Source organism: Magnolia sinica, chromosome 11 (assembly GCF_029962835.1).
Source record: "Magnolia sinica isolate HGM2019 chromosome 11, MsV1, whole genome shotgun sequence".
Taxonomy (NCBI): Eukaryota; Viridiplantae; Streptophyta; class Magnoliopsida; order Magnoliales; family Magnoliaceae; genus Magnolia; species Magnolia sinica.
The window spans coordinates 22,512,442-22,535,533 of NC_080583.1; the positions used below are offsets into that span (position 1 = coordinate 22,512,442).

A 23,092-nucleotide genomic window follows, 5' to 3' on the forward strand; every position below is an offset into this window, starting at 1 on the left:
ATAACAGGAACGATGTCTGACCCACACTTCCTCAATATAAAGACATGAAAAACATTTTGGATGCCAGACAACTGAGATGGCAAGGCAAGCCGATAGGCCACAATGCCAACACGCCCAGTGATCTCGAAAGGTCTAATAAATCTCAGGGCAAGCTTGTCCTTCGCTCCAAAATGAATCACACCCTTCATGAGTGAGACCTTGAGATACACGTGGTCCCCAACGACAAACTCAAAGAGACGACACCGATGATCAGCAAAACTCTTCTGTCGACTATAAGCTGTGCGCATCCTCTTACTACCAAAAAATGGAGCAAAGGCTACAGACTTTGAAAGTTTTTGGCTACAGATATAAACCGTAGCTATATTGCTACGGTTTTAATCCGTAGCTAAAAGCTACAACCTCCTCCTTCTCATAACTAAAGACTGACGCTTTGTAGAGGCTCTATAGGGTTCACTATAGTGTGTATGTTTTATCTAAGCTGTCCATCCATTTTGATACTTAGTTTCAGGCATGCATGTAAAAAAGGAGGTACATCCAAGGCTCAAGTTGACCACATCATAGGAAATAGTATAGATTAAGCGCCTACCATTGATTTGTGGTGAGGTCCATTTGGGATTTCGATCTGCCTCATTTTTTGGATAATGCCATAAAAATAGCTCTCAAAATGAATAGACGGTGTGGATAGACCACATACATCACAGTGGGGCCCACGGAGCGCCTAATAGGACCGTCTGTTTCCACTCCGTCCTGCGCCCGAAAAAATCCCCCCACGCCTAAAAAGATCCTGCACCCAAATAAAAAAAACCCTACCCTTTTTCCTCTCTCTCTCTCTCTCTCTCTCTCTCTCTCTCTCTCTCTCTCTCTCTCGTTGAATCCTTCGTCTTCCAGCAACCCACATCCCACATCCCACATCCCTTAGCTTCTCTCATCTTCCCGTAATTGCAAACCTCTTCAAAGCACTAGATTCTCTCTATCTCTCTCCCTGAGAACTTCCACTAATTTGGGCTTTTTTTTTCTTTTTTTTTCTTCTCTTTTTGACCCTAAAACGATTTGGGTTTTTCTTTTCGATTTGAAACCATATCTGGTTTTTTTTCTCTGATTTTTTGTTTTATTTTTGTAATTTTAAAAAATTTGTCCGTGTATTTATTGTCTATCTAAGAATTACCTTTGATTTGGTTTTTCTTTTCAATCCTGCATTAGCCTGTTTTCTTTATGTGCATTTTGAATTTTTTGAAGCTTTATTTTGAAAGGTATTTTTTTTTCTGAAGCTTTTTGTGTTGCTATGTTCAATATATGATGGCAAGAAAGGCCCTGCTATCACTATTCGCTCTTTGTAGGTGTCAAGGCTTTGGCACTTCATTTTTGCTTGTCTGTGGCTTACTTTGTGGCAGTTAGTTTTGATAGCATCTTTCATGGCCTGTTTGCATGGAAGATATTCAAACATGTTTGGATTTATTTGTTAACTGACGTTTCCTGGCAATGTGCTGCCTCGAGTTAACTGACGTCTCCAGTATCATCTTCACCACTCTAAGTGCGGCCAATAGCCCCCACCCTTCACCTCTTCCCTGGCCATTTCTGGTAAACAATGGAACCAATGATCTAGATGGTCTAGATTTTTATAGATGTATGCCATTTATACAATGGATGCAGATATAGAATAGTCTTGCCATTCATCAATTGTTGTGAATGTTTAAGGTGTGCAGAACATGTGTTTGATGAAATGTCTCTGTTTTAACAATTTTCAATTTATATTTTCACATTGGCGGGCTCACTTATTGAATGGTGCATTCAATAAATGACAGACAAATGATAGACCATTAATAACCCTTAATGAATGTACTTACATGATTAAAAGACTCGAAGATTTGGATTGACTCATTCAGCCCTGAGTCGATTTGAGACTCACCCGAATCGGGCCTGAATTGGCCAGACTTGCCCAAGTCAGGGGTGACTTGGGGTGGATGACTTGTGGTGTTGAACCGAATCGGGTTCTAGCGAGTCTGGGCTGACTCGTTGAAGTCCCACCAGACTTGGAAGAGTCTTAAAACCATGCACGCCTACTAATTGAGTGATTCAAAACATGAAATTGGTGGGCCATCTCTTGGTTTTGCCATAATAGCCTAATTGCATTATGGACAGAATTTTCTAAATTGTGGGATTGACAGATTAATTTTGAATTATCAGTGTGGGCAATGATGGGCTGTTCAAGATATTGATATCAAAGGAGGAATGGTTTGGGATCTATGGAAGTATGTCTGATTGGATGTTGGAGATAGTTTACACCAAATCTGGATGTAATTCTCTCAGTCTCATGATCTGAGTCTATCCTACTGAGTGAATGATCTAGTGTGTAAGCTATTATCCAATCAGCCTGCAGGCCAGTTGATCTAAACCGTGCTATTGATGGGCCAACTTATGGATTTGCCATCAAGTAACTATGGGGTTGATAGCTTGCTTTTGGACTTTACAATGGTGAATTCCTAATTAGGGATTTACATTGTTGAAACCCTAATTAGGGATTTACAACGTTAAAACCCTAATTAGGGATTTATATGTATGATTTCCTATTCTGTCAGTGAATGATAATGCTTGATGATTTTCATTGCAACCGTCCAATAACTGTTCACCAATCTGAAAGTCATAAAATCAAATAAAAAGTAGCTTTTTTTCTTTATTATGTCTCAACTGGGACCCATACCATAGTTTGTCCAGTTCACCCATCACACTTTGCCAGAGTATCAAAAGTTCTCTTGATGTCATAATTCTATCCTTATCAGAGGCATGATATCTGAGAAGGTTGTTCCAAGTTCATTTAACACCCATCTTCTTCTTATTTATTTATTTATTTATTTAGTAATATAAATTATGCTTTATATTGTGTTTAAAGGAGGAGAATTTCTGCAATTACTTCATATTTCTTATTTGTCAACTCCTACACTTCTCCCACTATCTTGTATTAAAAAATTTCAGTCTCATACTACATTATTTTGATAGCAGAGCAAGTTCTAATATCTCAGGTGTTTATTTTTCATTTATTCTTAATCTACTCTTGCATCAATGGGTGAAGTTAGTCATTGTTTTTATTTTTCAACTCTCTTAGTTCACTATGCGCATCCAATCAGGTAAGTTTTGGTCTATCATTTGTCTGCATTTAGTGAATGCACCATTCATGGACAAATCATTTTATCCCCAAAAGAATCTGTTGCAATATGTTTTGGGTTGATTTTTGTTTCCACCACTATTTTAATTCTATCATTTATAGCAATTGCTTGATGGCTTTTCTTTTTTGGCTACAAATAGAATCAATCAGATACTTTTGTGGGTTATATGCTACAAAATTCATGAATTAAGCTAAATTAAGTAGTTTGATTTGGTATTCTGCTACAATTTTAACCTCAGGAACATAAATGGGCTAATCTAAATTCTATTTATTTTCAGTCAAAACTATTCCTTCAAGCATTATGTTTGTACAAGTTCCTAGTTATGCACCAAGGGCCTGTTTGGATGACATTCATTTTTCATTTTAAAGTAAAAATAAATTTCTCCCATTTGGTCTTTTGGTTTGGATAATATCCAGGAAAACAGTTCAATCGCTATTCTCCTTGACAATCAATTTGAGGTCCTTGGAAATACAGCAAGAGCCCTTGCACATGCCAATACATGGTCCATGTATAATAAGTCCATTATGAGGATCTTGGTGGGACAATACTATACACTTTTTTTTTATTATTGATTTTTCTGAAATGCAAGTATTTGATGTGCAGAGATACAGAGAGTGCAAATGTAATAGTGACTATTGTACATGACGGACTAAGATTTTGGGACATACGGTATGGATGAATGCTTGGTTCACTAGTCTTTTCAAATGAAAGATCACTTTGCTCTATTTTTATTTTGATATATTTTCATGATTATTGATCAACAAGATGTGACTTGGTGACCAAGTTTTGTGAAATTTGTGAAACTACGTGCCATGTTTGGCTTTTCAGGTTTCCGTTGGCGATGGCAATGGATTATTGAGTGTAGGAGAGAGCTCGGGTGAGTGCAGGCTGTATGACTGAGATAAGTCGGGCAGACACTGAGTCAAGCTTGGGCGAGTGGCCAAGAGAGAGAGAGAGAGAGAGAGAGAGAGGAGGTCAAGCGCGGCGAGTTAGGTAAGGAAGGGATGGACGTGTATGGTATGGTTTAAGTTTTAATTTTTATTTTTATTTTTTAATATTTAACTCGTACGATCCATCATTTAGCTTGATATATTAGAATTGCATGCGAGACTTTTCATCTATGCAAGTGGTTTAAGATTTTACTTATAAATTACATTATTAATTTATTATAAAAATACAATAATTGCAAACTCCTTAATATATTGTATTTGGTAGATAATATCTGTATGGGTCCAATCATCTGATAGCACTTCCTTCATTTCCAACTTTTGAGGAGGATGGTGCGTTAGGTTAATTCATTTATAGTCTTAGGCTCCATTTGGTCATCACATTAGTATTTATGAAAATATTTTTTTTTTGAAAACCAAATGGAGCCTAAGCCCTTTTTTAACTCCGCCAATGCAACTCCTTGCATTGCCGGTCCCAAGCCCCAGTAAAGGAGGAGGGAGAAGGGCTTTAGAATGAATCGTCAACAATGGAAGAGATCCTGAAAATGTAGTGAGTATCTTTAGTTTTATGGTTTTACTTATACATTCCTGTATTGAATACTCAAGCATGATGGTTACGCGCATTCTTTCAGGTGGATGTTGCATGTGGGAGGGTTGGAGCTGCATATTTCAAATTCAAGCATCTGGTACGTCTCTTGTCAAGAATGCACATGTGTAGTTCATCAAACAATACATTATGTGATATCGTGTGCATGATATCTATGTTGTAATTTTTCTCATGTATTTTGCTTAAAATTCATGTTTATGCATGATTCTCATGCATTGATATGGATTTGGGCCAAAAAAGATCAAAATGGAAAATTTGAGAAAACAGAAAAAATTTTCTTTTATAAAGTAAGTATTTGGGGCCAAGTGGTTATGTATTTGCTCCATTAAATTTGCTCGAAATTAATGGAGCAAACCCAGATGTGCGTCAGAGCTATCCGGATGAGCGAGAGTCCCTGGAAGGTGGGAACCGTTGTTATGACCATGATGAATCTGTCCATTTTTTATGGACAACATTGGAAGGGCCTGGCCATTTGCGCCGGATGGCCATGTTTATATTTGTATTTGTAGGGACCATACCCTTAACCTAAACCAAAACCTATGACCTAAAACCTTAGCCTAAAACCTAAAACCTAAATCTAAATCTAAAACCTAAATGTATTCTCAAATCCCTAAACCTAAACCTACACCTAATCATAATCTCAACTCCCTAGCCTAAACATATATCTAAACTTGAAAACCCAAACATAAACCCGATCCCGAACCTGAACCCGATTTCCTAAACCTAAACCTTAACCTATTCTCAATTCCCTAAACCTATATCTTATAACCTAAACCTAAACCTTAACCTAAACTTAAACCTAAACCTTAACCTATACCTATAACCTTAACCTAAACCAAAACCTATGACCTAAAACCTTAACCTATAACCTAAACCTCAACCTTAACCTAAACCTAAACCTTAACCTAAACCTATAACCTTAACCTAAAACCTAAAACCTAAACCTAAACCTAAAACCTAAATGTATTCTCAAATCCTTAAACTTAAACCTACACCTAATCCTAATCTCAACTCCCTAACCTAAACCTATTCCTAAACTTGAAAACCAAAACATAAACCCGATCCCGAACCCGAACCCGATTTCCTAAACCTAAACCTTAACCTATTCTCAATTCCCTAAACCTATAGCTTATAACTTAAACCTAAACCTAAACCTAAACCTATAACTTTAACCTAAACCAAAACCTATGACCTAAAACCTTAACCTATAACCTATAGCCTAAACTTATAACCTATAACATAACTTTAACCTAAACCTAAAATCTAAACCTTAACCTAAAACCTATAACCTAAACCTAAACCTAAAACCTAAATGTATTCTCAAATCCCTAAACCTAAACCTACACCTAATCTTAATCTCAACTCCCTAACCTAAACTTAAACCTAAACTTTAAAACCCAAACCTAAACCGGATGCCGAACCCGAACCCGAACCCGATTTCCTAAACCTAAATCTTAACTTATTCTCAATTCCCTACACCTATATCTTATAACCTAAACCTAAACCTTAACCTAAACATAAACCTAAACCTTAACCTATACCTATAACCTTAACCTAAACCAAAACCTATGACCTAAAACCTTAACCTATAACCTAAACCAAAGCCAAAACCTATAGCCTAAAGCCGAACCCATTTTCAAATCCAAAAACCTATAACCTAAACCTAAGCCTTAACCTAAACCGTTAACCTATAACCTAAATCAAAACCTATAACCTAAACCAAAACCAAAACCTATAACCTAAACCCGAACCCATTATCAAATCCTAAAACCTATAACTTAAACCAAAACCAAAACCTATAACCTAAACCCGAACCCATTCTCAAATTCCAAAACCTAAACCTAAACCTAAACCTATAACCTAAACTCAAATCCCTAAACCTAAACCTAAACCTAATCCTATAACCTAAACTCAAATCCCTAAACCTTAACTTATAACCTAACCTAAACCTATACTTATAACCTAAAACTATTCTCAAATCCCAAAACTTATAACCTAAATCTAACCTTTCCCTAAACTTATAACATAAACTCAATTCCCTAAAGCTAAACTTACATCTAATCCTAATCTCAACTCCCTAACCTAAACCTAAACCTAAACTTGAAAACCCAAACTTAAACCCAATCCCTAACCTGAACCCGATTTTCTAAACCTAAACCATAACCCATTCTCAAATCCAAAAACCTATAACCTAAACCTAAACTAAAACCAAAACTTATAACCTAAACCCGAACCCATTCTCAAATCCCAAAACCTATAACATAAACCAAAACCAAAATATATAACCTAAACCTATAACCTAAACCTAAACCTAAACCTAAACCTAAACCTGAAACCTATAACCTAAACCAAAACCAAAACCTATAACCTAAACCCGAACCCATTCTCAAATCCAAAAACCTATAACCTAAACCTAAACATTAACCTAAACCGTTAACCTATAACCGAAACCAAAACCAAAACCTATAACCTAAACCCGAACCCATTCTCAAATCCCAAAACCTATAACCAAATCCTATAACCTAAACTTATAACCTAAATCAAAACATTTAACCAAAACTAAAACCTAAAACCTAAACCTATAACCTATAACCTAAATCAAAACATATAACCAAAACTAAAACCAAAACCTATATCCTAAACTCGAACGCATTCTCAAATCCTATAACCTATAACCTAAACCTAAAACTAAACCTAAACCTGAAACGTATAACCTAAACCAAAACCTATAACCTAAACCAAAACCAAAACCTATAGCCTAAACCCGAACCCATTCTCAAATCCAAAAACCTATAACCTAAACCTAAACCCTAACCTAAACCATTAACCTATAACCTATATCAAAACCTATAACCTAAACTAAAACCAAAACCTATAACCTAAACCCGAACCCATTCTCAAATCCCAAAACCTATAACCTAAACTTAAACCTTAACCTAAACCTATAACCTATAACCTAAACCCGAACCCATTCTCAAATCCCAAAACCTATAACCTTAACCTAAACCTTAACCTAAACCTATAACCTATAACCAAAACCTATAACCTAAACCCGAACTCATTCTCAAATCCAAAAACCTATAACCTAAACCTAAACTTTAACCTAAACCATTAACCTATTACCTAAATCAAAACCTATAACCTAAACCAAAACCAAAACCTATAACCTAAACCCGAACCCATTCTCAAATCCCAAAACCTATAACCTTAACCTAAACCTTAACCAAAACCTATAACCTATAACCAAAACCTATAACCTAAACCCGAACCCATTCTCAAATCCCAAAACCTATAACCTTAACCTAAACCTTAACCTAAACCTATAACCTATAACTAAAACCTATAACCTAAACCTGAACCCATTCTCAAATCCCAAAACCTATAACCTAAGCCTAAACCTATAACCTATAACCTAAATCAAAACCAAAACCTAAACCTAAAACCTAAACTTATAACCTATAACCTAAATCAAAACCTATTACCTTTTCCTAAACCTTAACCTAAACCTATAACCTATAACCTACCAAAACCAAAACTTAAAACCTAAACCTATAACCTATAACCTAAATCAAAACATATAACCTAAACCAAAACCAAAACCTATATCCTAAACCCGAACCCATTCTCAAATCCTATAACCTAAACCTAAACCTATAACCTAAAACCTATAACCTAAACCAAAACATATAACCTAAAGCAAAGCCAAAACCTATAGCCTAAGCCCGAACTCATTCTCAAATCCAAAAACCTATAACCTAAACCTAAACCGTTAACCTATAACCTAAATCAAAATCTATAACCTAAACCAAAACCAAAACCTATAACCTAAACCCGAACCCTTTATCAAATCTCAAAACCTATAACCTAAACCAAAACCAAAACCAAAACCTATAACCTAAACCCGAACCCATTCTCAAATCCCAAAACCCAAACCTAAACCTAAACCTAAACCTAAAACCTAAACCTAAACCTATAACCTAAATTCAAATCCCTAAACCTTAACTTATAACCTAACCTAAACCTATACTTATAACCTAAAACTAATCTCAAATCCGAAAACCTATAACCTAAACCTAACCTTTCCCTAAACCTATAACCTAAACTCAATTCCCTAAACCTAAACCTAGACCTAAACCTAAACCTATAGCCTAACTCAAATCCCTAAACCCTAACCTATAACCTAACTTAAACCTATACTTATAACCTAAAACTATTCCCAAATCCAAAAACCTATAACCTAAACCTAACATTTCCCTAAACCTATAACCTAAACTCATTTCCCTAAAGCTAAACCTACATCTAATCGTAAACTCAACTCCCTAACCTAAACCTAAACCTAAACTTAAAAACCCAAACTTAAACCCAATCCCGAACCTGAACCCGATTTCCTAAACCTAAACCTTAACCTATTCTCAATTCCTATAACCCTAAAGCTTATAACCTAAACCTAAACCTTAAACTAAACCTAAAGCTAAACCTATGACCTAAAACCTTAACCTAAAACCTATAACCTAAACTTATAACCTAAATCAAAACATATAACCAAAACCAAAACCTAAAACCTAAACCTATAACCTATAACCTATAACCTAAATCAAAACATATAACCAAAACTAAAACCAAAACCTATATCCTAAACCAGAACGCATTCTCAAATCCTATAACATATAACTTAAATCTAAACCTAAACCTAAAGCTGAAACCTATTACCTAAATCAAAACCTATAACCTAAACCAAAACCAAAACCTATAGCCTAAACCTGAACCCATTCTCAAATCCAAAAATCTATAACCTTAACCTAAACCGTTAACCTATAACCTAAAACAAAACCTATAACCAAAACTAAAACCAAAACCTATAACCTAAACCCGAACCCATTCTCAAATCCCAAAACCTATAACCTAAACCTAAACCTATAACCTACAACCAAAACATATAACCTAAACCCGAACCCATTCTCAAATCCCAAAACCTATAACCTTAACCTAAACCTTAACCTAAACCTATAACCTAAACCTATAACCTATAACCTAAACCCGAACCCATTCTCAAATCCCAAAACCTATAACCTAAACCTAAACCTAAACCTAAACCTTAACCTAAACCTATAACCTATAACCTAAATCAAAACCAAAACCTAAACCTATAACCTATAACCTAAATCAAAACCTATTACCTTTCCCTAAACCTTAACCTAAACCTAAAACCTAAAACCTAAATCAAAACCAAAACCAAAACTTAAAACCTAAACCTATAACATATAACCTAAATCAAAACATATAACCTAAACCAAAACCAAAACCTATAACCTAAACCCGAACCCATTCTCAAATCCTATAACCTAAACCTAAACCTAAACCTAAACCTAAACCTATAACCTATAACCTAAACCAAAACCTATAACCTAAACCAAAGCCAAAACTTATAGCCTAAACCCGAACCCATTCTCAAATCCAAAATTCTATAACCTAAACCTAAACCTTAACCTAAACCGTTAACTTATAACCTAAATCAAAACCTATAACCTAAACCAAAACCAAAACCTATAACCTAAACCCAAACCCATTATCAAATCCCAAAACCTATAACCTAAACCAAAACCAAAACCTATAACCTAAACCCGAACCCATTCTCAAATCCCAAAACTCAAACCTAAAACCAAACCTAAACCTAAAACCTAAACCTAAACCTATAACCTAAACTCAATTCCCTAAACCTAAACCTAAACTTAATCCTATAACTTAAACTCAAATTCCTAAACCTTAACTTATAACCTAACCAAAACCTATACTTATAACCTAAAACTATTCAGAAATCCCAAAACCTATAGCCTAAACCTAACCTTTCCCTAAACCTTTAGCCTAAAATCAAATCCCTAAACCTAAACCTATAGCCTAAACTCAAATCCCTAAACCTTAACCTATAACCTAACCTAAACATATACTTATAACCTAAAACTATTCCCAAATCCCAATACCTATGACCTAAACCTAACCTTTCCCTAAACCTATAACCTAAACTCAATTCCCTAAAGCTAAACCTACATCTAATCCTAATCTCAACTCCATAACCTAAACCTAAACCTAAACTTGAAAACCCAAACTTAAACCCAATCCCGAACCTGAACCCGATTTCCTAAACCTAAACCATAACTCATTCTTAAATCCAAAAACCTATAGCCTAAACCTAAACCAAAACCAAAACTTATAACCTAAACCCAAACCCATTCTCAAATCCCAAAACCTATAACCTTAACCTAAACCTTAACTTAAACCTATAACCTATAACCAAAACCTATAACCTAAACCTGAACCCATTCTCAAATCCCAAAACTTATAACCTAAACCTAAACCTAAACCTATAACCTAAATCAAAACTAAAACTTAAACCTATAACCCATAACCTAAATCAAAATCTATTACCTTTCCCTAAACCTTAACCTAAACCTATAACCTATAACCTAAATCAAAACCAAAACCAAAACCTAAAACCTAAACCTATAACCTATAACCTAAATCAAAACATATAACCTAAATCAAAACCAAAACCTATATCCTAAACACGAACCCATTCTCAAATCCTATAACCTAAACCTAAACCTAAACCTAAACCTAAACCTATAACCTAAACCAAAGCCAAAACCTATAGCCTAAACCCGAACTCATTCTCAAATCCAAAAATCTATAACGTAAACCTAAACCATTAACCTATAACCTAAATCAAAATCTATAACCTAAACCAAAACCAAAACCTATAACCTAAACCCGAACCCATTATCAAATCCCAAAACCTATAACCTAAACCAAAACCAAAACTTATAACCTAAACCCGAACCCATTCTTAAATCCCAAAACCCAAACCTAAACTTAAACCTAAACCTAAAACTTAAACCTAAACCTATAACCTAAACTCAATTCCCTAAACCTAAACCTAAACCTAATCCTATAACCTAAACTCAAATCCCTAAACTTTAACTTATAACCTAACCTAAACATATACTTGTAACCTAAAACTATTCTCAAATCCCAAAACCTATAACCTAAACCTAACCTTTCCCTAAACCTATAACCTAAACTCAATTCCCTAAACCTAAACCTATAGCCTAAACTCAAATCCCTAAACCTAAACCTATACCCTAAACTAAACCTATACTTATAACCTAAAACTATTTCCAAATCCCAATACCGATAACCTTAACCTAAACCTTAACCTAAACCTATAACCTATAACCTAAACCCGAACCCATTATCAAATCCCAAAACCTATAACCTAAACCCAAACCCATTATCAAATCCCAAAACCTATAACCTAAACCAAAACCAAAACTTATAACCTAAACCCGAACCCATTCTCAAATCCCAAAACCCAAATCTAAACCTAAACCTAAACCTAAAACCTAAACCTAAACCTATAACCTAAACTCAATTTCCTAAATCTAAACCTAAACCTAATCCTATAACCTAAACTCAAATCCCTAAACCTTAACTTATAACTTAACCTAAACCTATACTTATAACCTAAAACTATTCTCAAATCCCAAAACCTATAACCTAAACCTAACCTTTCCCTAAACCTATAACCTAAACTCAATTCCCTAAACCTAAACCTATAGCCTAAACTCAAATTCCTAAACCTAAACCTATAGCCTAAACTCAATTCCCTAAACCTTAACCTATAACCTAACCTAAAACTATTCCCAAATCCCAATACCTATAACCTTAACCTAAACCTTAACCTAAACCTATAACCTATAACCAAAACCTATAACCTAAACCTGAACCCATTATCAAATCCCAAAACATATAACCTAAACCAAAACCAAAACATATAACCTAAAACCGAACCCATTCTCAAATCCCAAAACCTAAACCTAAACCTAAACCTATAACCTAAACTCAATTCCCTAAACCTAATCCTATAACCTAAACTCAAATCCCTAAACCTTAACTTATAATCTAACCTAAACCTATGCTTATAACCTAAAATTATTCTCAAATCCTAAAACCTATAACCTAAACCTAACATTTCCCTAAACCTATAGCCTAAACTCAAATCCCAAAACCGTAACCTATAACCTAACCAAAACCTATACATATAACCTAAAACTATTCCCAAATCCCAATACCTATAACCTAAACTTAACATTTCCCTAAACTTATAACATAAACTCAATTCCCTAAAGCTAAACCTACATTTAATCCTAATCTCAACTCCCTAACCTAAACCTAAACCTAAACCTAAACTTGAAAACCCAAACTTAAACCCAATCCCGAACTTGAACCCGATTTCCTAAACCTAAACCAAAACTCATTCTTAAATCCAAAAACATATTGCCTAAACCAAAACCAAAACCAAAACTTATAACCTAAACCCAAACCCATTCTCAAATCCCAAAACCTATAACCTTAACCTAAACCTTAACCTAAACCTATAACCTATAACCAAAACCTATAACCTAAACCCGAACCCATTCTCAAATCCCAAAACCTATAACCTAAACCTAAACTGTAAGACCCGTGTCCTAGTCCGTACTGTTCCGTTAGCTTCCGCGGTCCTTCCGGTCAAATTCTGGCAACCTTCGCACCATATCCGGTGTTTGCGCACGATCTTAGGCCAGGTCCCGCGCACCGACGTCGGCTTGATCCGAAAGTTGTATCATAGCGACCGCGTCGTCGCCGCGGTTCCAACGCCGTGACTTGCGCACCGAACCGATACCCAGGCAAGAAGATGCCGATCAACGTTTATTTCGAAGAAACACCGCGCGTTGCGGATTTCGAGGGAATCTCTACGCAATAAGTCCCATCAATCAACATTTAATGCATCCCATACATCAAGTACTATACCCATTCCCTCTTTTTCTAAAAGTCCACCATTCTTTCCACCTCACCACTCCTCTTTTCCAAATTTCAACAACAACCATACACCTTTACAATTTTTTCAACCCAACCCATCACTCCATCACCTCACCTCACCCATCCATATCTTCTTTCTCTCTCTCATTTCTCATATCTCTCCTAAGCAACTCAACCCCAAGCCTCATACGTCCAAGCTCCCATCTCCCTCTCAAGTGTGGTCCACCTTCCATTATCCATCTACACCCTCCCATCTCTCATCCACACCATTAATCCCCCATCATCCACCATCCAAGGCATAGGCAAGGTGCATTTGAAGCCAAGGGAGCAAGGAGAAGGAAGATAAGGTGGGTGATCCACCGTCATTTCTCCTATTTTTTTTGGGCCACATGTGGTGGGACCCGTTTGATGTATGCATGTATGAAATGGAGGGCCCATAGTGGCGAGGTCCCTCCTCTATCTCACCGTGTATCTCTCTCTATTTCTCTCTCTTTCCCTCTCTTTCTCTCTTCCTCAGAATGAAGTGGGCCCCACCAATATATTAAATCTACTCCATCCATCAAATAGGGTGGCCCACCTCATTTTAGGAAAGATTCCCCCCCCCCCCTATTTAGAGTAAATGATATATTATAATATTTTATTAATATTTATATATATGGTAGGCCATGATCATGTGGGACCTACCTTGATGAACATAGGCCACTCACGCGTGGGACCCACCATGAGGCAGTGTTTATCCAACCGTCCAGCGTCCAGAGACGCTGGACGTAGGCGTAAGGCATGGCTAAAAAAAAAAGGGAAGAAAAAGTTACTTTTTAGTGGACTGCCCATGCAGGCCCCACCTTGATGTATGTATGTGATCCACACCGTCCAATCTATTCTCCAGTCTTCTTTAGGCGTTGAGCCAAAATTTTAAGGCGATCGGATCATCAGGTGGGCCATACCATCTAAAACTATGTGAAGACATGCTAGATCGTAAAAAAGTACTCGGTGGGACTCACCTGAAGTTTGGATGCAGGTGAAACTAGTTCTGGACGGGTAGAACAGTGGGATACACATAATGGGTGGGCTGGATTGTGAATCACATCTCGGTGGGCCCCAAAACAAAAAATATATATATATAATAATAAATTTTTTTTTAAAGCAGCAGCGCTGCTGCTGCTGCTGCCACGAGCGGGCGGTCGCTGGGGCCTCACGGCTCCAGCTGTGAGCCCCCACGGTGATGAATTTTGATCATCAACACCGAGCATTTGATGGGTCCCCACAGTTCATCCGTCCACGCCAAAAGTCAGTTGTATATGGAACTCTGGTGGCCACATCATTTAAAATCATGTGAAGTCATGCCTAAAATATATAAAATCGTTGGTGGGGCCTACCTGAAATTTGGATGCGACTGAAACTTGGTCTGTACCCTCAGCCAAGTGGGACACACATAATGAGTGGGCTGGATTGTGGACCACATCACGGTGGGCTCCCTATTCATGTGTAAAACAAAATAAAATAAAATAAAAATAAAATAAATAACGGTGGGCTCCCTGACCGTGTACTGGGGATGCATAAAAAATAACGGTGGGCCCCACCCACGGTCCGTGTGACCTTATGAATAGTTTGGGTGGAAAATAAACATTCCAGTGGGCCCAGTCAAGTGGGCCCTACCTTGGTTCAAGTAGCTTTATGAACAATTGGGTGGAAAATAAACATTATGTTGGGCCTTAAGTTGGGTGGAAAATAAACATTATATTGGGCCTTAGGCTGGGTGAAAAATAAGCATTATGGTGGGCCCCACTTATGTAAGTATTGTAAACCACACCCTCCATTAGTGTGGGCTCCATCAGGATGCATGTGTTTCATTCGACTATCCAACCATTTTGGAGATATTTTAAGGCCCATTGTGGAGGCCCATCTTCATGTATTGGTGATCCTTGTTGAGGCCCACCTTGATTTGTATAAGGCCCATATTATGAGGCCCATTGTAATGTACACAAGGCCCATGTGACTAGGCCCATGTTGATGCATGTGTAGCCCGTCATTGAGGCCCACCTTGATATGTATATATGAGACCTATGTATGGGGCCCATTTGATGTGCTGGAGGCCCATAGGTCAAGGCCCAATAGGACATACATAAGGCCCACTGATAGGCCCATGCTTGTAGTGTAATTCCGCCATGGTATATGTGTTGATTTTGTAACGGGCCACGCCTTGGGAGTGATGCTGGTTTGACGTCCACATTGATAATGTTGGTTAAATGTCCGCATTATAGTTCTCCCTAAGGCCCACTGATAGGCCCAAACTTGTGGTAAGTAGGCCGTCTAGGCCCATCTCCATTATACCTAGAACCCATCTCTTATTACATGTTTAGTATAGATGCATGATTCATGATCATTCGCACCATATGTATGCCTGATGTGAGGAGTGACCAATCATAGCATATGCCTTCGGGCCGACTGTTTATGGGCTCCCTGATAGGCGGAGTTACCCCATATAAGTGCATGGTACACGCGAGACTGTTGCATGACTGATAGTGTGACTCATGCACTTGCATTTGTGTGATTGTAATTACTGTATGCCCTAGCGACATCAGGGCCATAGCCTCCATAGACACATCGTGGATGGCTGAGTTGGATACCGGAAATATTTGGTTCTAGCATACGGGCGCCATAGACGTCCCTGGGTGAAAATCCCTAAACCCGATGGTACCAGAGGATGACTCCAATGTCGAGACCGAGTGGAAATATGAGCGCACGAGGGCCGAATACCAGGAGGCCGCGTCTCCCACTGTGTCGTGGTCGGTTGGAAAGGGGTGTGGCCTTACTCGCCCGAGGGTAGGGGGCAATACTAGGCTGAGTTTGACCAGCTCGCGAATGGGTCCGCTATCGACGTGCCGGATAGGTATTGGCAAACTATTGATCAGGCGGATAGTGAGGTTTCTTACGCTCATTTGGACTGTGCGGCTAGGAGAGCGACAGTGCCATTTGGAGTGTATTGAACCCCGGTGATTATCCTGAATGAGAACTGTACTGATCCATGATGAGGTTTGGCATGCTTGAGTTGCATCTCGCATCGCATGGCCCTGTTATGGCCGATAGCATTCATATCTTGCACCACATAGCCTTGGTACGGCTGATTGCATTCATGTGCTCATTACCATGATTCCGCATCACTCTGACCTTGCATTTTGAGCACGCTTATATTGCGCACACACTTACACCACCCTCTAAGCTTTCCATAAGCTTATGCACGACTGATGCGTGCAGGTGACGCCAGGACGCAGTCGCAGCCATAGTCTCGTTGTAGTTGGAGCGTGCAGCTGAGCTTCTGGAGTTTTGTTTCTTTTGTTACATTGTATTTTCCCTTTCTGCCGCATTGTACTCAAAAGTTTTTTATCATAGTGGATTTTGTGGTGGTGTTCTTGTGGTTATTATTTGTGGGTTATGCTTTTGTTATGCTCATTATGAATCAGACTGATGACTTGAAATCCTCCTTGTAGTATCCCAGGATCGGAACCTGGTGAATGGGTGCCGGGATCCGAAAATGGGGTTCTACGGAGGCTGTCGGCGCCGGATTCGGCGATCGGGAATTTTGTGAGCCAGGTTTCCAAGTTCGGGGCGTGACATAAACCTTAACCTAAACCTATAACCTATAACCTAAATCAAAACCAAAACCTAAACTTAAAACCTAAACCTATAACCTATAACCTAAATCAAAACCTATTACCTTTCCCTAAACCTTAACCTAAACCTATAACCTATAACCTAAATCAAAACCAAAACCAAAACCTACAACCTAAACCTATAACCTAATAACCTAAATCAAAACATATAACCTAAACCAAAACCAAAACCTATATCCTAAACCCGAACCCATTCTCAAATCTTATAACCTAAACCTAAACATAAACCTAAAACCTAAAACCTAAACCAAAGCCAAAACCTATAGCCTAAACTCAAACCCATTCTAAAATCCAAAAACCTATAACCTAAACCTAAACCTTAACCTAAACCATTAACCTATAACCTAAATCAAAACCTATAACCAAAACCAAAACCAAAACCTATAACCTAAACCCGAACCCATTATCAAATCCCAAAACCTATAACCTAAACCAAAACCAAAACCAAAACCTATAACCTAAACCCGAACCCATTCTCAAATCTCAAAACTCAAACCTAAACCTAAACCTAAACCTAAAACCTAAACCTAAACCTTAACTTATAACCTAACCTAAGCCTATACTTATAACCTAAAACTATTCTCAAATCCCAAAACCTATAACCTAAACCTAACCTTTCCCTAAACCTATAACATAAACTCAAATCCCTAAACCTAAACCTATAGGCTAAACTCAAATCCCTAAACCTAAACCTATAGCCTAAACTCAAATCCTTAAACCTTAACCTATAACCTAACCTAAACCTATACTTATAACCTAAAACTATTCCCAAATCCCAAAACATATAACCTAAACCTAACCTTTCCCTAAACCTATAACCTAAACTCAATTCCCTAAAGCTAAACCTACATCTAACCCTAATCTCAACTCTCTAACCTAAACCTAAACCTAAACTTGAAAACCCAAACTTAAACCCAATCCCGAACCTGAACTCGATTTCCAAAACCTAAACCATAACCCATTCTCAAATCCAAAAACCTATAACCTAAACCTAAACCAAAACCAAAACTTATAACCTAAACCCGAACCCATTCTCAAATCTCAAAACCTATAACCTAAACTAAAACCAAAACTTATAACCTCAACTCAAACTCATTCTCAAATCCCAAAACCTATAACGTAGACCTAAACCTTAACCTAAACCTATAACCCATAACCTAAACTAAAACCTATAACCTAAACCGAAACCAAAACCTATAACCTAAGCCCGAACCCATTCTCAAATTCCAAAACCTATAACCTAAACCAAAACCTATAACCTAAACTTGAACTCATTCTCAAATCCCAAAACCTATAACCTAAACCTAAACCTTAACATAAACCTATAACCTATAACCTAAGTCAAAACCTATAACCTAAACCAAAACCAAAACCTATAACCTAAACCCGAACCTATTCTCAAATCCAAAAACCTATAACCTAAACGTATAACCTAAAACAAAACCAAAACCTATAACCTAAACCTGAACCCATTCTCAAATCCCAAAACCTATAACCTAAACCTAAACCGTAACCTAAACCGTAACCTAATCCTATAACCTAAACTCAAATTCCTAAACCTTAACCTATAACCTAACCTAAACCTATACTTATAACCTAAAACTTTTCTCAAATCCCAAAACCTATAACCTAAACCTAACCTCTCCCTAAACCTATAACCTAAACTCAATTCCCTAAATTTAAACCTACACCTAATCCTAATCTCAACTCCCTAACCTAAACCTAAACCTAAACTTGAAAACCCAAACTTAAACCCAATCCCGAACTTGAACCCGATTTCCTAAACCTAAACCATAACCCATTCTCAATTTCCTAAATCTATAACCTATAACCTAAACCTAAACCTAAACTTATAACCTTTCCCTAAACCTTTAACTTAAATCTAAACTTAAAACTTAAATATATTCTCAAATCCTTAAACCCAAACCTACACCTAATCCTAATCTCAACTCATTAACCTAAACCTAAACTTGAAAACCCAAACCTAAACCCGATCCCGAACCTGAACCCGATTTCCTAAATCTAAACCTTAACATATAATCAAGTTCCCAAAAGCTATAACCTAAACCTAAACCTATAACCTAAACCTAAACCAAAACCAAAACCAAAACCTATAACCTAAACCTTAACCTATAACCTAAACTTAATTATAACCTATAACCTAACCGTAACTTAAACCTATAACCTAAACCTAAACCAAAACCTATGATCATATGGTGAGACCATTTCATTTGTGTCAATTTCATTCCTCATTGAGTTTTTTTTTTTTTTTTTTAATTCATTAAGAAAAAAAAAAAAAGTGGTTATACGTGATGCACTTCTTTCACTATCTTTCTTTTCCCCAATGGGCATTCTAATTTATCAATGACATGACTTTTTGTAGGATGATGGAATATACAAAGCTGTTGAAATTTCAGGGTAAAGTCGAGCACATTTCTCTAATGAAGCCAAAGATTTGTATTTTCAGCATTATTGTAATTGTAACTGTAATTGATTAAATGAATTAGATTGTAATTGATTGTAATTGTAATTGATTGAATGAAGGATTGTAATTGAATGAATGAATGATGTAATTGATTGAATGAAGGATTGTAAGTGAATGAATGAATGATTGTACAGGTGGTAATTGAATGAATAAATGATTTTATTTTTTAATGTACAAAATAGCTACGGATATTGACCGTAGCCACTAAATCAGACAGGTGTAGCCTTTTCAATTTTGGCATATTACTACGGACTTTTAGCTACAAATAATATTCGTAGCTGTTTCACGTTTTCGCTACAGATATAATTGCTACGGATTATATCTGTAACTGTTGTAACCTATAGCTACAGATTAAATCCGTAACCATAGGTTCCAGACCTATTGTTACAGCACCTACGACGACGGTCAGGAAACGGACTAGCTACGGATTTTGTCCGTATCCATAGGTCTATGGCTACGAATTTGGTCCGTAGCCTTTGCCCCTTTTTTTGGTAGTATCTGTCTGATGATGTCGATGACCTCTAATGTCTGCTGCACAAGCTCGAGACCTAGGAGACGCCGCTCTTCAACCTCGGTTCAACAGCTCGGAGATTTGCACGGTCTGCCATATAATGCCTCAAAAGGAGTCATGTCAATAGTCACCTGATAGTTGTTGTTGTACGCGAACTCAGCCAATCGCAGGCACTCATCCCATCTACCCGCGAAGTCAATCATGCAAGCTCTGAGCATATCCTCAAGGATCTGTGTAACACCCCGGGTTTTCAAGGGTCGTGTAAGAACTTGGCTCCCGAATTCCCAAGTGCCAGGGGTGCCCTAATGGGCTTCAGATTTGAATTACATTTAGATGATCTCATAAACAATGGAGAGTTTACGTAGGCATGAATCATAAGTCATAATGCAGTATCAAGTGTCACTAATTATAAAAATATTCAAACTACAAATCTAAAGTCATCTAAATAGGGAACTAGTCACACCCATACATGACCCAAAGTAACTAGAGCCCTGGCCCATACCCCGCGGTAGACATTAATGGAGAATTGGGGAATATTTTTTTACACACGCACTCACACCCACACACTTACACCACAATGGGTGTTCAAACCCATGACCTCATTTTGAAACTCTTATGAGTCTACCGTAAAGGCATGAGTAAGGACCCAAGTTGAGGAAAAGTTGGGTCAAGGGTGTTTACATGTACAAATGACCAAAGTCACTCATCTTTAAGGCCAAGCAAGGAAAAATTTTGTGCATCGCCATTTTAGCATAGCTCATCCTCAAACTCACACATCTCTCTTCCCGACAATTATTAGACCCACATGATGGAGAATCCAATTCAATGTAGGCTACAAGTTTGAACCATAATCATAGGTGAGGTCACAAGATAGTTGGTCTAGTCTTTGTCATTGATTAGTTTGATTGTGCCTATATTGAAAATCAACTGCTCAATTGGACGAATGTCAAATGTTCCGACTCTAATGACACTAATTCAGTAGCCTAATTGGACCAGTATAGAAGACAAATAGTCAAATTCAAACGATATCAAAAGGAATAGTCTGATTACACTGATATTAAAAATGAATGGTCCAATTAGTTCAAAATTTCAAGTATCGGCGATATATCGCTATGTATTTGATGTATTAATATTGTTAATGTATCGCCAATATTTTTGGTTGTGTAAATTCCAAGTGTCGCTTGTATCGCCAATATATCGATAACGCTAGTGTATTGCTAAAATATTTTACTACAAAAATTTCAACCGTCGCTTATATTGCTAGTGTATCAATGATATTTCAATCATATCACCAATATATTGATATCGTTGAAATTTTGTTTATTAAAAAAAATCTTTACTTCGATTTTTTTATGGTGCATGGTTGTATAATGAAATGCATATTTTTATACGTATATATGTATGCATGAATGGCTGGATGGTTGGATGGTTGGATGAAGTGTGTGTGTGTGTGTGTGTGTGTGTGTGTGTGTGCATGCATGCATAGATGGATGGATCATACATGAGTATTTGTATGTATATATGTGCATGCATGGATGGATGGATCTACAATTTTTTCCATGTTTCTTTGAGTAAAAAGTACATGCTTTTAGGCCCTATTAAAGAGAAATTTATTATTTGATTCGTAAATGTGTAAATATACATTTTTTGCTATTATTTGATTCTTAAATATGCAAATATGTTATTTTAGCATTTCCAGAAGTATCATTAAAAAATTCCACCATTTTCTCCATGTTTTTCTATTGTCCCTAAGTCAATGTCACGTGCTTTTATACCCCCATTAAAAAGAAACTTATTATGTATGCATCTTTTTGTAATTATTTAATTTCTAAATATATAATTATAGTATATTTTAGCATCTTTTGATGTCTCATTAAGAAATTCCACCATTTTCTTTTGTTTCCCCAATGTTTTCCTCAATAAGTGATACATTTCTGGTTATCGGTGATAACAATATTATCTTCATATCCGCAACTAGTGAAACTTGTAGCAATACAAAAACTCAAACACAGGGTCCAAATTGATCAATACTATAGATGAATGGTCCAATAAAAACCATAATTGGACCAGTTTTGAATATGACCAGTCTGTTTGTATTGAAAGTGGAGATGAGTGGTCCTATTGGACTAACATTAATAATTAACGAACTGAGATCAATATCGAAGATAAATGATCTAATTAGAACAATACCATACATGAATGATTCGACTAAAGGGATGTGAAACATTAACTATCCCAGTAGTCTAAATTTGAAGTCAATGTCTAATTGGGTCAATATTAAAGATGAACTGTCCATATATGGGGATGTTAAAGATCAACAGTCTACGTGGATCAATTTTTAAAAATAAACGATCCGATTATCTTTAATATCAGTTCAGTTGGACCATTCATCTTTAGTATTACTTTAATCGGACCTGTCTTCAACATGAGTCTAATTAGGACCTCGATTCTCAATATTAGCTTAATAGAATTATTCATCTGAATACAATTGCACCATTCATCTTCTATATTGGTGCAACAGGGCATTCATAATCATTCTGGAAATCATTAAACAGTTGGACTTTGATATCTGCCTAATATGACCATTCAACTTTAGTACCAATAGAATCAGACCATTTCGGCTTGGACATTAGTTCTGGTTATTGATTTTCAACATCAGCAGACATTTAATGACAGAAACTAAAACAACCATCTTATAGGCCCCTACCCACCTAATCAAAGGCGTGGCCCACATGAATCTGGTCCACATCATGTAAGCCCAATAATTGTCCGATGAACAAAGAAAAAGATGTTAGCCTAAGAAACCGAAAGTTATTCTTAAGTAGAAGTAGAAGCAGAAGGTATATTCAAAAGCTAG

At 36.8% G+C, this 23,092-nt stretch overlaps 1 long non-coding RNA gene across 1 annotated transcript; it reads right to left on the minus strand.

Annotated features, from left to right (window-relative positions):
• Window positions 1-9,969: 9,969 nt before the first annotated feature.
• LOC131218299 (uncharacterized) lies at window positions 9,970-12,597 on the minus strand. The gene is made up of 3 exons (XR_009157616.1): window positions 12,549-12,597; window positions 11,507-11,538; window positions 9,970-10,050 (listed from the first exon to the last, which is right to left on the minus strand). It is a non-coding gene; the product is annotated as an uncharacterized LOC131218299 (long non-coding RNA).
• Window positions 12,598-23,092: the final 10,495 nt, after the last annotated feature.